Here is a 15,593-nt window from a genome sequence, read left to right as displayed (position 1 = left end):
AATGCTTCCATGAATGGGGCATCCACAACATCTCTGAGCAAACCTGTCCCAGTACCTCAGCACCCTCACAGTAAAGGATTTATTCCTAATATCTAATCCAAAGCTGTCACAATTGGACACAAAATAGAATGACACACATGCTGGAACTTCCAAGGTAAAAAAAGAAGGGCAGTTTATTTTCAACCTTCATATATACAGAATTTGAAAAGTGACCCTGGATTGGAGGATGCAAAACAATCATTATTTACACAAAAGTGTGCCTGAGAAACTCCATTACAAAAATGTAAACAACAGAAGGCTTAGAAGAACTTAGAAGAACAGGGCGACACTAACCTACTCTTTTTCATTTAAAAGCCATTGCCCCTTGTACTGTCACTACAAGCCCTTGTAAAAAGTCCCTTTCCAGTTCTCTTGTAGCCCCATTTAGATACTGGAAGGCTGCTCTAAGATCTCCCAGAAGCCTTTTTTCCCTATGATGAACAGCCCCAGCCCTCTGTCTTCATAGGAGGGAGGGGTGCTCCTGCCCTCAGATCACCTTCATGGCCCTCCCCTGGCCTCGCTCCAGCAGGCTCACATCATTCTTGTGCTGGATGCAATGCCTCATGTGGGGTCCCAGCAAACTGGAGCAGAGGGGGAGGATCACCTGCCTCACCCTGCTGGCTCACTGCTTTGGATGCAGCCCAGGATGCAGTTGGCATTCGGGGCTGTGAGTGCTCATTGCTGGGTCATGTTGAGCTTCTCATCCACCAATGGCCCCAGGTCCTTCCCAGGGCCCTCCTGAGCCATTCCCCACCCAGCCTGAGTTTTGTGCTCAGGGCTGCTGTGTGTGGGAGCTGTTGCTGGCACATGTTTGACCTTAAGAATGAGAGTTTGCAGAAAGAGGATGCTGGAGGACAGATGTGCTGTGATCAAAGGCTCTATGGACACAGGGCCTGGGAGAAGGGCAACAAAGAAGGCAGGCTTTGAAACACCATGTGGGGTTGGGCTGAACTACACCCTGTTAGAGTAAACCCCACCCCTGACGGGTACGTGGCTGGCCCAGTTCTTAACTGGGGACCAAGAGGGAGTTGCGAGGAACCTCTGCAGATGCTTTACAGGATTCCTGGGGTCCCCAAGTCCAGAGGAACTGTCACCAAAAGTATCTATTCTGGTAGATATTTGGCTTTATTTACTTTGGATTTATCAGAATAATTTGGATTTACAAACAGACACTTAATCTTTTTCTTCCAAAGCCTTGATGATTTATAAACCTGATCAAAAAAGACATTATGAAGTTTCAGATCACAAATTAATTCTATTTGTTATGTTCTCACAGCACCCCAAATAACAGATTTGTTTTTTGCCCCCATTCAGCATCAAATACAAAATAAGGAAAGAGAGACTCCTGTCATAGCCAAATGTATCTTCAATTTTGGAAGAAGACTTCTTCGGGGTATTAGGAAGGGATGCCCAAATTCAACCTTAAAATGCAAAGCAGAGTTAATATATCATATCCTCATGGTTATTTCACACCACTGACTGGTCAAGTTTGTTAATCTGTGCAGGTACTGATTACTGTTGCCTAAATTAATTAGCATATTTGTTAAATAGCATTAAATGCTAATCATGTCCTTACTACGTTACAACAAATACATTGGGATCATGAGGGCATTTCTAGTACTGTTTAGGGAAATAAAATTAATTCTCCAATCCCACCTGTTCATGTGAATTTGCATGTCACCTGTTTGAGGTCCAGTCTCACTAGTAGCAAGAGGCAGCACATGAGAGTGTTGGATGTCATCGCATCAAACTCAGACTCACACTACTGTCTGTCCCAAACTGCATGCAAAATAAACTTACTTTGAGCCTCAGGTCACTTGTGTGGGGCAATTGATCCGTACTGCTGGGGGGCTGCCAGATAAACTGGCTCTGCTGAAAACAGTTCCCTTGGTGTGTACCACCAAACCAGCTGTCCCTCAGGGATGGTGGCACAGCATACTCTTGGGCTTGTTGTTGAAAAACAGTATTTGGGAAAAGTCTTCAGTTGAAGGGGAGAAGAAATTTGTAAGGAATCCACAGTTTTATATAAGGCTTACCCAATGAAGTTCAAACTATCAGATCTTCTTGTAGAAGATGGGCTGTCCTTCATCCCCTAGAGGCTGTGCTTCCTCAAATGGAATACCCAGCCACCACTGTGGATGTTGCCACCAACCTCAAGAGGACATCTCTGTTCAGCACCAGAAGAATCAATGGTGCTTTTGCTGTCCAGGACAAAGGGTTTTCCTTGATTTCCAAGATTCTTTGAGAGGCAGAGGACTCTTTCTTGCAATACCATGAGCATTAGAATTCCCTATAGGATCTGCCCCTGCAAAGACCAGGAGACTGGAGACTGAAGGATACAGAATGACTGTTTGGGTAGTCAAAATTAGAAGAGAAAATCAGTTCTAAAGAGAAGCACACTCCACATTAGCTGTCTGGAGAAAGTAAATCTAAGAGTTACAGAGTTAACAGAGTAATATAATAAGTAAATAGTCTTGCTTAATATTGTCTTGGATGGAAGGTCTGCACATATTTTAGTGCTGATAAAGCCCATTCAGTCTTTAATGAGGAAAGACATTATTATTATTATTATTATTATTATTATTATTATTATTATTATTATTATTATTATTATTATTATTATTATTATTATTATTATTATTATTTCCAGTTTCTAAGTCAGCCCCAAAACAATTTCTAGAAGCGCCTCCTGGTTTGAGGGTGTCCAGTATGCATCTCCTTGAGTTTCACTGCTGCTGTGTGATGGTCTCCTCTTGATGGTGTCATTTCTGAATAGTGAAGCTGGATGGCTCCAGCCTGGAGCACCCTCTCAAAGTCAGTGCCTGCTTTTGTCTATAATCACACGTCCCCCTTTGGTGAAAGGTGAAAGGCCACCTCTCTCAAGATTTCAGTGTTACAGTTTTCTCCCAGCAGTCTCAGAAGGCACTGAGCTGACTGCGGGGGACCTTCCCCTCTGAAGTAATTTCTACATATGTTGTTCCCCTTTTGCACACTTTCTTGCACTCCTCCCATGAAGGAGTGGACCTCATGGTCTGCATGTATAACCTGCTGGAGTGGAAGGCAGGTGGAGCTGACAGGAGTCAGGAAATGACAGGGAGTTGAAGCAGGAGAGTAATATGATATGCTGAGGGAGCAGCAGCTTCTTGCTTATCAGCATTGGGGAATGTGAGGCAAACACTGTGGGCTGTGTGCTAGAGAAGAGCTACACCACCCCAGCAGGCTGCCTTGCCACCCTCACGGCTGCCTCCATCCAGCCCTCCTGAGGATCTGTGACCACACAAGGTCCATTCATTTCACACGACACACAGAGTTGCATCCCTTCACACATTCCTTCCACAAGCCATGGAGAGAGGAGATGCAATCCACAGAAGAGAGATGGGGTGCAGGTGTCCCACTGTTGTGCAGTCACTGCAGGTGGTGACAGGCCCCAGCAGCCTTCTCCTCTTGTCACTGGGAACATCAAGACTTTCCCAGCCTTCTTCTCCCAAGTGTTAGTGACACTCTCATGCTGAGGCCTTTGGAAGCACCCACTTCCTTGTTTGTTCTGCCCTTTCGCTGTAGAGCAGCAGCCGGCCGGCCGCCTGAGAGACAGGCTCACTCAGGAACAGAGAGGTTCTTGTGTCCTCCAGGAACTGTTGGGCTTTGGTGGAACTCACATAACCCACTGCAACTCTCAGGGCAAGGGGGCCATGACTCCAAAAAGGTTTTCAAGACTGCAGTCAATGTCCCTTGGCCATAGACAGTCAGAAATCAGAAACACAGCATGCCCTGGCAGTGTGGAACCTGCTGCCATCACCACCTGGGGAGACCGCTGTCAATACAAACCAGGGACAAGTGCATCTCCTTGGAACCACATTGAGCATTGCCTGTAGCAAAAGCCAGGAATACATGATCAGCTGAGCACCCTGAGACAGCTGGCTTTCAATTTAGAGCCCTGGTGACATTTCCCACTTAAAAGACAAAGTAAATGGGTACAAGTTGAATAAAGGTGTCTTCTTCCAATACCAACACCCCCTCAAGCTGCTTTAGTGTGTGAGATCCACCAAGAGGTTTGGCTGCTTCATCCAACAGGAGACCAGGGAACACCCACACATGGAGATTGAACGTACAGTCTGGTTTCCAAAACAAGTTCCTGGAATGCCTCTAAGTTCCCTGAAAAAGAATTACTAACATAAATGTTTGTGCTCATTTAACAGGAACCCCTGTTAGAGACAAAACTGAAAGACCCATGACATGAATTCATACCAATGACACCAAGATTCATGATACTAATCTAGACTCAGAAGCCCATTAAAATACTTGGTTTGATGTGTCAGTGTTTTTAAGTCTTGTTTAAATTCATGGGAAGTTCTCAACAGAGCAAAATGGTACTTTTTTTCTTTTCTGGTTGTAAAGTTAATGTAAACAGAGGTGTGTTCATAGATCCTCCTGGGAGACAAAGGAAGGGTTGGCCTGAGTGGGGAAGTTGTAATACCAATCAGCACATAAAATTCTTATTCCACCTTTGCAAGTACGTTTCAACCCTGACAACTCTGTGCCACTGTCCTCACTCAGCTCTGCCAATATATTCCTGTGCTTCCTATCTAAGTAGTCTGGTGTGCACAGTCTGCTTCAGTTTCTCATTTGCCCACTGTTCAGGCTTCATTTTAATTTCTTTTCAATTGCTAAAAGTGTTCCTGCTTCTACACTTGCCATCTCATATATCTCTCCTTCTGCCTTTTGTTCCAATCTACCACTTCTATCTTCAATGTCATAAATTGCTTGGAGACTCAGGCTGGTAACTGTCTCCACCCTCAGGTAGCAAGAGACACAGAAAAGTGCTTTTTTTACTAAAGGCTTCCATTCATAACAGCAGTTGGTCCTGTTTAAATTAGGGAGCACTTGGGAGCTCTGAGTCTTCCACTTTTAAGAGGCAGAGCAATTAGGGACTTCCTGAAGAAAAGAGGATGTATGTTACACTACCTCTGCTCCATTATTCAGATTGCTAAATTACGATGCATCAAGTGTACAGACTAATGTCTCCTATATTTGATATCTCAGTATAGAAAGAGTAAGTCAATAATGGGCTAAATTTTAGGTGGTGTTGCTACTTCTACAGGAAATATGAAATCTTCCTCTGAAGATGCTACTATGATGATTTGCTATCAGATTTCCTTCTGAAGGCTGGCCATGAGCTCAAGGTTACTGCTACAGACTTACTAGAAGAAACACTGCATAGCAAAGGTTTAGCTGCTCTCTTTTCTTGACAACAACCAATGCTGCATATTGCAAGTGAAACCATGACAGCAAGCTTTTAAGCATTCCTGGAAACCCTCTGCAGTTCATCAGACCAGGATTTTGTTAACCTACATGGAGACACACAATTAAGCTTGTATTGATAAAGTACCCCAGAAACTCCTCTTCACTACTTCCACAATGCCAGTCTGAATTTTCAAGCCCAAGTTCAAAATACTGTACTTCACACAGTGCATTCCACCCACAGGCCCTTCAAAACTTCTCTCTTTCTATAGATATGTACACATCTGCACCAACATTCATATTGAATACTGCTACCTTGTTTTGTTACGTGACTCACCAGTTCTGCTGCTTTGGAAATTGTTGTTTTCTGAGTTCCATGTTGGGTATATTAAAAGGTTTTTGGGGAAAAAAAAGACAAGGAAAAAAGCATCAGGACAGTGAAAAGAGCTCCACCCTTCAGGAAGAAGAGAGGAGATGGCTCTGCAATTTGTTCTGCTGGTACACAATGCTCTGGGCTGGTCACTGTGGTCATCCAGCAGGTTTGTGGGCTTTTGCTGTCTGGCCAGCCTCTAGATGAGGGCATGCTGCCTGTATTATATCTCCTCTTCAGGCTTTGTCCTTGTGGCAGGTAAATGACCACATTTGCAGTGCCAGTGCCAGTCCTCTCCTCCCTTACATGACAAGGGTTTATCAGATCAAAGCCCACACCTTTGATCAGGTTTGGTCCTGGGCACAAGAGGGCTGGATGCTGTTGTGCTCTGAATGCTGAAGAACTTAGTGCCTTGTGCCTTGAGACACAGCAAGGAACTGCCAACACAGGAAGTCCCCAGCCCCATGGAGATCTCAATTCTCAGTCAAGCTGCCTCGCTTATATTCACTGAATAATTCAGGTGAGGCATTTTGATTATGACTTCACGTAGCCTTTTGTTTACAGGTATAGGAAATTTTCAATCTCTACCTTGCTCTCTTGCCTGTATCTCATACCAGATATAGTGCTTACAGAAAATTTAAGACTGCACTGAAGAACACAGTATATTTATAATTTTAAGTGCTAATGTATTACTAGAATGCTGTTGGTTGTGAGGTGGTGGAATGAGATAACAGGCTGTGCCTGATGAAATGTCTTATCACTTCATGGATGCCAGCCATCACTTGGGAGTTCAGGAGTTCACCCAGTTCCCAGCACAACAAGAAACTGCCTTCAATAAGAATGCTTGACTAATCAGCAGAAAAAAAGATCTGCAATAGTAAATTGGGTAAGTTGATGTAGGGTGTGTGGCCTTCTAGTCTACGCAGCACAGAGTAGGTCAGCTCCAGATAGCCCTCGTTAAAATGTCTATGTTCTACTTCAGTGCATTTTCTCACAGTCTAGACACTTACCCTTCCCACTTTGCTCTATTGTATGTTTGGAACTTGTGTATTTTGTCTCTTTTTGCATCTTGTTCCTATCCATGCATATCCCCCTGGACATCAAGTCCCTGATCTCTATCACTGTCATATTTGCACAATAAGCAGCATCCATGTCTGCCTGAAGGCATTCTTGTCATTCCGAACACCTCTGATATGTGTTGCAATCAGCTCCTGAACTTTTTGACATAAGACTTATTGAAGATTTCAGTATCTTCACAAGCAAAGCTATACTGAATACTCAATCCATTTGGGACCTGTGAGAAGATGAAGCTTCTCTTTTCTTCAGGCAGAAGAATGAGTGTGAACACTGGTAAAACTTGTGCCACTTCTTTGGCTACTCACAGTTTCTCTATGGCTTCTGCCTGGAAATTAGCTGAGGAGCAACTCCATCAGTATTTACTCCTACTTCTCTGTTGGATTGAGGATACAGATTTTTTTGGTTCTCTAACTCCTCTGCTGGGCAGGCAGTGTATTACAGTATGACAAGAGCTCCAAACATGGGCTGTTTTGTGGGGACTTTCTGCCCATCCCTCCAATCTGTCGAGGTCTGCACGGACTTCTGGGGTATGGGCCACTCCTCCCAGCTTTGTGTCATCAGTGAACTTGCTGAGGAGGCCTCTTCCCCTTCACCCAAGTCTCCATTGATGGAGAAGTTAATACTAGGTCCAGTATTGAGGGACACCACTAGTGATCTCCATTTATACCCCGTGCCACTGATTACGACCCTCTGGGATCTGCTGTTCATTTCAGTTCAATCCACCTCACTGTGCCCTCATCCAGTCCACATTTCCTGAGTTCGAGTATGAGGATGCTGTCAGAGACAGCGTCAAAAGCCTTGCTGAAGTCAAGGTGGACAATATCCACTGCTCCCCCCTCATCCACCCAGGTGATTGCTTCATTGTAGAACACAATCATTTACCTTTAGTGAATCCATGCTGACTACTCCTGATCTTCTTCTCATCCACATGAATAGAGATGTCTCCAGAGTGAGGTGCTCCATTTTCTTGCCAGGGATCCAGGCACTGGTCAGTTGGTTCCTCGGCTTTATGTACTTCAGTACAAGGATTCTGTCTATTTGCCAATGTCTTCTGTTACTTTAGAAATACAACTTATTGTAGGTTTTTTTCTTCAAACAGAATTCCATCAAGTTCTGCTGGACCGAGTGACAAGCAATCTAATTCTTGGAGTAATTTATACAGAAGACGTTACTTGTTTTGTTTCCAAAACATTAAATTTTTCTGCAGTTTTGCTAGAGAAAAGCCAAAATCACATGAATGCTCTTCCACTAGCAATTGTTTTGTCTGTAGATCTACCAAGGGCATCACTTGCCACTTGTTTAGCAAGTTTAACTGTAAATATATACATCCATCAATCAAAACATATTTCTCAGTAATCACTATATTCCCTGATATTTTAACCTTTATATTTTCCTTGGCATTGCAGTTTGGCTTTCCCTGGCAGAGCGATAGTTAGGCCACTGTTTAGTTTAAATTTGGCTTGGCAAGTGTGCTATCCTCTCTTGCACAGCGCTGAGCACGTCTTCACACATTCCAACCACTGCCAAGTTATGTGTTTGGTGTTTTGTTTACTGTTCATACAGAGAGTATTTTTTCTGAGACTACTGCTGAATTAATTTTTGCTTATCAATTTATGTTAATGCCAGAAATGACCAAAATATTGTTTTCTGAGTCACATCTTATTTTCTTTGAAAGAAAATATTTCTCTCACTTTCTTCTCTGCCAACCTTTTCTTGCTATAATTACTGTACTTGACTAGTAAAAGATTTCTGAATTTGCATTTCTTACTACCTACATGTGGTGAGAAGTGCCAAGACCGATATTTCGCCCATGGCCATAATTGTGTATTTGTGTGTTTACTTTAAGTTGTATATTCAGGGCTCCATTGTGCTATTTGCTCACTTGTCTCTGTACCATCCTACAGAGCTTTAACTGGAAGACTGATATTAACAGGCTTTGTGAAAAAGTAGGGATTGGAAATGTTCAGCTGGCTGACACTTTCCCTTAACCTAATATTTTTGTAGTTCTTCATAGCATAATGCCTCAGAAGAAGTAAATTTGTCGACCTTGAAGCAGTCTGACATTCAACAAAGCAGCATAATCCTAGAGATTATAAGTGTTGATGCAGTGATCTCTAGGGAGACAGTTCTCTTACTAAGGTTTTCTTTGACTCAAAAACAAAGAAAACCGCAAAGCAAAGCAAACCCCATGAGCTGAAAGCCACAACGTGGTTTCAAAACAAATTCCCTATAACACAGAGTCTAGGCAAGCAACAAAGTCCCAAAGTCTCTCCTTATTTTTTATATAAGTGTAGGGCAATATGTTGAAGCAAAATTAACATCTAACACTAAAATCCTAAACATTTATTTTAAACCCTTAAGTGTGTGATCAACTCTGGTATTACCAGAATTGAACTCACAGCATTTCCTTCTAAGTTTTGAATACGAGACCTATTACATCAGCATCACAAATCCAAAGTGGCATTGAGATGCTAGAAACCCTCTTCAAATTTGATTACTTCCAGCTGGACCAGTTCTTATCTCCATGGGCTTACCTGCTCATGATTTTAATGTTTTCCTCTTGTTTGGTAAATTTTGTCACTATGGAAAGATTTGTACAGCTTTCAATGACACAGCTGGAAACAGTTCAAAGGACTCATCTGAGAGAAGTCAGTCACACATTAGAAAGAATTTTCATTAGAAAATAAAGACACAGAGAACAAAGGGGAGCTCAAGAATGAAGCACACAATTACTTCAGATAGGGCAGAATCTCTTATTAGAAGAACAGTATGATGAGAAACAAGTTATTTCCTATTTGAAAGAGAATTCTGCCTTAGAAATCTGTGAAAAGAAAGAGAAATCTATAACAAAGAAATCTTGCTCAAAAACCATCATTTTCAGAGGTAAATTCCAAAGAAGTTTGTGGGGAAACTGCTGATGAATACTTCTGTGTGAATAAGCTGAAGAAGAACATTATCTCATAACAGATATGACTGTGTCACTAATATGAAGCTGTCTGCTTTCCTGCAAGGCCAGAAGGAATGTCAGCTTTATTATTTACAGCTCAGACTTATTTTCCAATTTTTGCTTTTGTCTAGTTCTCTACCACCTCTAATTTCTGATGCTTTCCTTTGATCACTTTCAGCCTGACTCAGCATAACAAACATCAAAAAGACATCTCACTGCAAATCAAACATCTGCCCTTATTCTGCTATTTATGACAAATTTTTAATGTAACTCCCTGTGAAATACTCCAGCAACGACTAAGAGACAGCTGTTCTCGGCTGCAAATGATATGTGTGGTCTCATTTCAGCCCTACAGGAAACGCCATAAAGAGGACAGGAATATGGTGAGATGTATCATGTCAGAGTTAAATAGAGCTGCTCCATTTACAGCAAGTGACAGACTTAAAATGCTGCACCAAGGTTCCAAACAGTTATGTATCAGTTACTGTGAATTTTATAGACCAGATCTGCATGGCATCACTCTAATGTCTGCAGGATTTCAAGGCTAGTCTTTTGTTAGTTCTAAATCGAGGAGAGCAAACCCCAGTGCATTTCTTTCATGTTTTGCAAAATCACCTAAAAAAGTCTAGATACCTAATACCTCTCATTCATTGAATAACAGTGATATCAGGGATTAAAAAAGAAGGGTAAGATAACCATGAATTGCCATCTAGACAAAGGATTATTCTGCTTAGAACATCTTAGTATGCACGCAGATGTCACCTTCAATAGAGGCACCAACAGTGTCCTTGTCCTCCATGAGCTTCCTTTACAAGAAACAGAACTAGTATTTCAGCACCACTGGCTTGAACTGGCCAGTAAATTCCAAAGGGGAAGGAAGGACAACATCACAAATACATAGACATCATAGTTTCCTCAGGTTTGCCTCAATGAATAACTAGATTAAATAAGCCCCAAATTAAACACATCTCAAACAAATACGACAAATGAAGATTTTAGGAAACACCTATGTAAGTGACTTTTTGGAACACATCTTGAGACAGTGTCTTGGGTAAAATAAGTAATTGAATCTTCATCAAATTTCACAACACTCATTTGAGGGTCCATGTTTAATGAGTGGTTTTGGTATTTGTATTTCACAAATAATTCTGTGACAGAATTAAAGAAAGTCCCACAAAAATGGTGTCTTTCTCTCTAACACTCAGTAGATGACCTCTTGGGTAGATGGCACATCTTCCTGAAGATGGCTTGGATGAGGAACAATGTAGGGCTGAAAGGACAAATAATCATCCACCCAGAACCAAGCACACCAAAACTGAGATTTTTTTTCCAGTCCATCAACTTAGTGCTCCTTAACTATAGACTGCTTACCTCCTGTCCTTTCACCAGTGGATGTGGACAACTACCAACAATTGTCTGCATTAATTTCCTTTTTAAAAAATGCCACCTGACCCACACAAAAATCCTTCCTTCCCTATCTTGTAGGTTATGGTTTCTAAAGTTCTAGAGGTGGCGTTCACTCCTCTTAGGACACCCCCAGCTATTTACAGCTTCAACACACAATGCCAGTTAAGGCTGAACGTGGTCAAGTGATGAACAATTATTTCCTGCGTTTTTTACACACATTCCAATTTACTAGGCCCCAGAATAGGAAACCTAGAGAAAACAATCTTTCTCTGAAATTCAACTTTCTCAATATTCTTTTTCAGTGACTGTCCATTCTCACTGCTTCAGCTAACGTTCATAATTTTTTATTAAGTTAGGGAGCTTGAAATCTGTGACATCTTTGTTGAAAATATTCCCTTTAAATGAGAAGACAAAGGTGACTTATGTAATTTCTAGAAATTCTACCAGTTAATCTAAAAATTACCTGCAATAGGGGAAAAACCCAAGCTAAACATATGATACAGCTGCTGAAAAATGGCAGGGGGAAATCCCTACTGTCTTTATCTGCAGACCAGAATCTTTGCATTGTGTATAACACCACCATGGCAATTTTCTCTAGTGCTCCATCAGCTGATCTCTGTTTTCTTGACAGCCTGTTGAACACCAACAATGTCCATGGACCAAGAAGCTATCAGCTGCCTGCTGGCATCTCCTGGGTTGAAGATGACCCAGAGCAGGGAGCGTAACAGAAGCAGAGTCCAGACTGTACAATGCTTATCTTTTACTGCAAATGAAGCTCTTAATTCTCATTGTGTAAACACTGGATGCAGAGAGTTTAGACTGTAAACTGAGTAACTGGCAGAGCAGAGCCAACAGCATCCAGGCCATGTTAAATTGAGTGCCAGTGGCTGTAGTTGCCTGCCCTAACATGTCCCTCTGCCTCACATTTCCAATTAGCTGGTTTTAGGCTTCCAGATGCACCCAGCTGGGTGTGCAATGGTAATATGGACAGATTTAAGGTCTTCCAAGGATGGCCCAAAGTGCCTCTGACCTGAGTAGCTAGTTTATTTATTGTGGTGAAAGAGAGAGACAAGGAGGGGATAATCAGCAAGAGAACATTCAGGAGCTGGGACAAGGAAGCAAGGAGACACAGAAGGGGAGTAACAAGTTTGCCGCCTGGATGATGCCACTCCTGTCAGCTCACAAAGGTGGCTGAAGGTAAAGCAAATTTATCTGCCGCCAAACAGGTTTGGCTTCCCCTCCCCACAATGCTGCACACTTCCTTGTGCTCCCAGCAGAGGACAGCCCTGGCTGCTCCAGCCCATTCAAGCCCTGGTGGGCACGCAGGGGAAATCCCAGAGCGAGCGTGGTCCATGCTGTCCATCCCTCACCCCAGTGATGCAGCTGTCCCAGTGCTGTTCCCAGGCTGGTCTGCAGTGGCTGAAGCAGAATGGTGAAGCTGCTCCAGGACCTGGGACACACTCTCCAGGGCTGCTCATTTCACACTGCAGTCAGACTAGTTCAGCAGCTTCTCCTGCCTCACCTCCCAGTTCTGCATCGGGACACTGGGGTGCCTCTGCCAGCAGCATCGTGCTACTGCCACGACTGCTGACCATCCTCATTATCTGTGGATGGGTCACCACTTCCAGAACTCCAAGATCATTAGTGAACCCGAGCAGTCCCAGAGCTGGGCAGACACGTGGTTCTACACCACTGCTGCTGTTGTTTTGTGTGGAAGTAAACATCAAAATGCAAATCAAGGCTGGCTGGTTGAATGGGTCACTTCAGTACAAGACAAAAGGTATCTGTTTGCAGAAGAAACCACTGCTACAGCCCTAGAGAACATTCAGAAAGTAAAGATTTTTGGGCAAGAACCCCATGCCTTTCTTAATTTCAAAGCAATTTTATGAGGGCTGGAGAAATTACTTAAGTCACCTGGACCACAGACTCACCCACACAAAGCAGTTTGTTTAAATTAGGGAATTAGCATGGGTAAGGGAGCACTGTGCAGTGCAGGGCTGAGACCCAGGACTTGGAAAGGCTGTGGAAACAGCTCTCCAGCATGCAGGAAGGCTCTAGCAGAGTTGAGGCACCACAGAAAATTAGCATCCACTCTGCACTGCCAGTCCAGCACACTCCTGCTCTCACCCAGCCAGTTCTCCAAAACCCACCAACTTAGTGATCAACCAGTGGACTCAGTCAACAGTGAAATCAATGTTAGTGTAAACACTTCAGGTGGCCTTATACTGTTTGTCACAGGCAAATCCTCTGAAAATGAGAAAGGTTCCCAGGGAATTCACATGGAAACCATTTAATGTAAAAAGGTATTTTCATGGTCACTGAGCCAACAGCATCAGCTACCTGGCTCTGTAGAAAAATTTCCCAAAAAATCCCATCACCTAAAGATGGAAGCTGTACTTAGCCTCAGAGGATGAAAAAAGCCCCAAATTCACTGCAGGGCTGACTCTGTAGCTCAATCCAAGAGTACAAATACTGATGGCACATAGTGGATGGACACTGCTGGGACAGGCTCTCATCACACTCGCCTGGCAGAGCAAAGGACATTCCGTACTAACACAGGCAATGCAACTCCTCGTGGCTGAGCTTCCAGGGACAGGAACATATAAAAATATAGTATTCTGAAACATTTTCATGTAAGACAGACTTTAAAAGAGGCACATGAAAGATGTGAGAAAGGTGGGTGAAAATAAAAACTATTAAAAAAATCCCTACCTTTTTTAAAGACGATTCTGATTAAGTAACAATTCTTATTAAACAAAAGGTTCTAGCTTCCATGAAGATTTTCAGTCTTCACCTCAGGAAACCCAATGCAAAAGAGATGCTTGGATCCCCTACAAAAATCAGGCATTATCTTTACCCTTGTCTGTACACAGAAAGCATGGAGCAGAGACATCTGACACTCATGGCTCTAACCTGAGGAATAAATAAAACACTGTCCCTTGTGGCTATTTTTAAACGGGGTAAATTTAGAAGGAAGGCAGAAACAAAGGAGTGGAATATATTTTTACTTTCAGGGGTTTTTTTTCAGTGCTCATTGGTTTGTACAAAGGCTTGGCATGTACCAGTAGGGAGACAAGTGCTTATTAAGTGGTAATTTTGCATATGGCTGTTATTGCCATAACAGACACCTATGCAATCTTCCAGTTATGGAGGATTCACTCTTCCACTGCCATATATCTGAACCATTACCTGAACAAAGGCTTCATTTGTCACTCTATAGTCCTGAAAGCCACAGTTTAAAAAGTTAGGGCAATATTCTACAGCAATAGGAAAGTTAAAAGCAAGCATGCAAAGTTTTGATCCTTTCCTATTCGAAACCAGTTTATAAAGTTCTATAGCATAAACTCTAGCTATTCCCAAGGAAATGAGAAAAAAAAAGGCAGCTTCAAGATGCTGTCCTCTCAGCTGAGACACACAACCCACTCAAGCAGGAAATACACACAAATAGTGTGTGGATAGTCAGTCTGAGATGTGATGATAACAAGCTGCTGACATTTCAGAATTTTCCTTTGAATAACAGGTGCTGGCTGAGTACACACAATGCTAGAAAGTGGGAAAGAGCTTTTCAGAAGTCATTGCCTTGGATCACAGAACAACACTGCAAGAGACTGACTGCAAGCTGGTACACAACTTGTTGCCAGCCCTATGCAGCAAAAATCAGACGAAAACAAAACAAAATAAACCCCCAACCAAAATCCAAACATCTTTCTCGAAAAATACTTTAGAGCATTTCACATGAGGAGAGAGGAGGCATTCATTATCACCATAGCAAAAAGACTGCAACAGACCTGCTCTAAAGGAAAGATCACTAGGCCAGCATGATCCAGAAGGAAAACCAGATCAAGACAGTTTCCGGCATGACAAGATTTAGAAAGGCCTCTTGGGTCATCCCAGATTCTCCTATCACTTGCACCCAAAATATATCATTACTTCTGCATGTGACAAACTCTTTACACAACAAACCAGTATTTTGTGTCTGCTCTATGCTGCTTTTTATTTCCTTACTTTTTTATTAAACTAAGGAAATGGGATAGACTATTCTGTTTTCAGCCATCTCTAAAACCAGCAGGAGCTGTCCTTACAGACACAGTAATAAACCCCCTCTTTGAAACTTCATTGATCAGTTCCTCCTCAGAAGTGCCGGAGCATGGGGAGAGAATAGGGAAAACATCCATTTGAAGGAAACAAAAGAAAAAAAAAAAAAAAAGAGGCTGCTACCTAGACTAAAAACTTAATTGATCTGTGAAGCTTTCTGCTAGTCCTGCTTTCCCAGATGTTTCAGAGTTGGCAGGAAAACAAACCCAAGCCTGTGAGGAAGAAACAACTACAGTGGCCTGTTTGAAATGCAGCTTCCTGACCTCAGATTTGGGGGACAGAACCTTTGGGAGTTTCTCATAAGCACAAGAGGACAATTCACCCACTTAAGTCACCACTGTGACAGTGCTGTGAGTGGTGCAGGAGCAGCAGCTGGCCTTGGCAATCCTGGCTACACAATTCCACATGGGGATCATGCTG

This window comes from Molothrus aeneus, chromosome 2 (genome assembly GCF_037042795.1).
Source record: "Molothrus aeneus isolate 106 chromosome 2, BPBGC_Maene_1.0, whole genome shotgun sequence".
NCBI lineage: Eukaryota > Metazoa > Chordata > Aves > Passeriformes > Icteridae > Molothrus > Molothrus aeneus.
The sequence above is the reverse complement of the archived record's forward strand: the minus strand, read 5'-3'. Positions refer to the sequence as shown.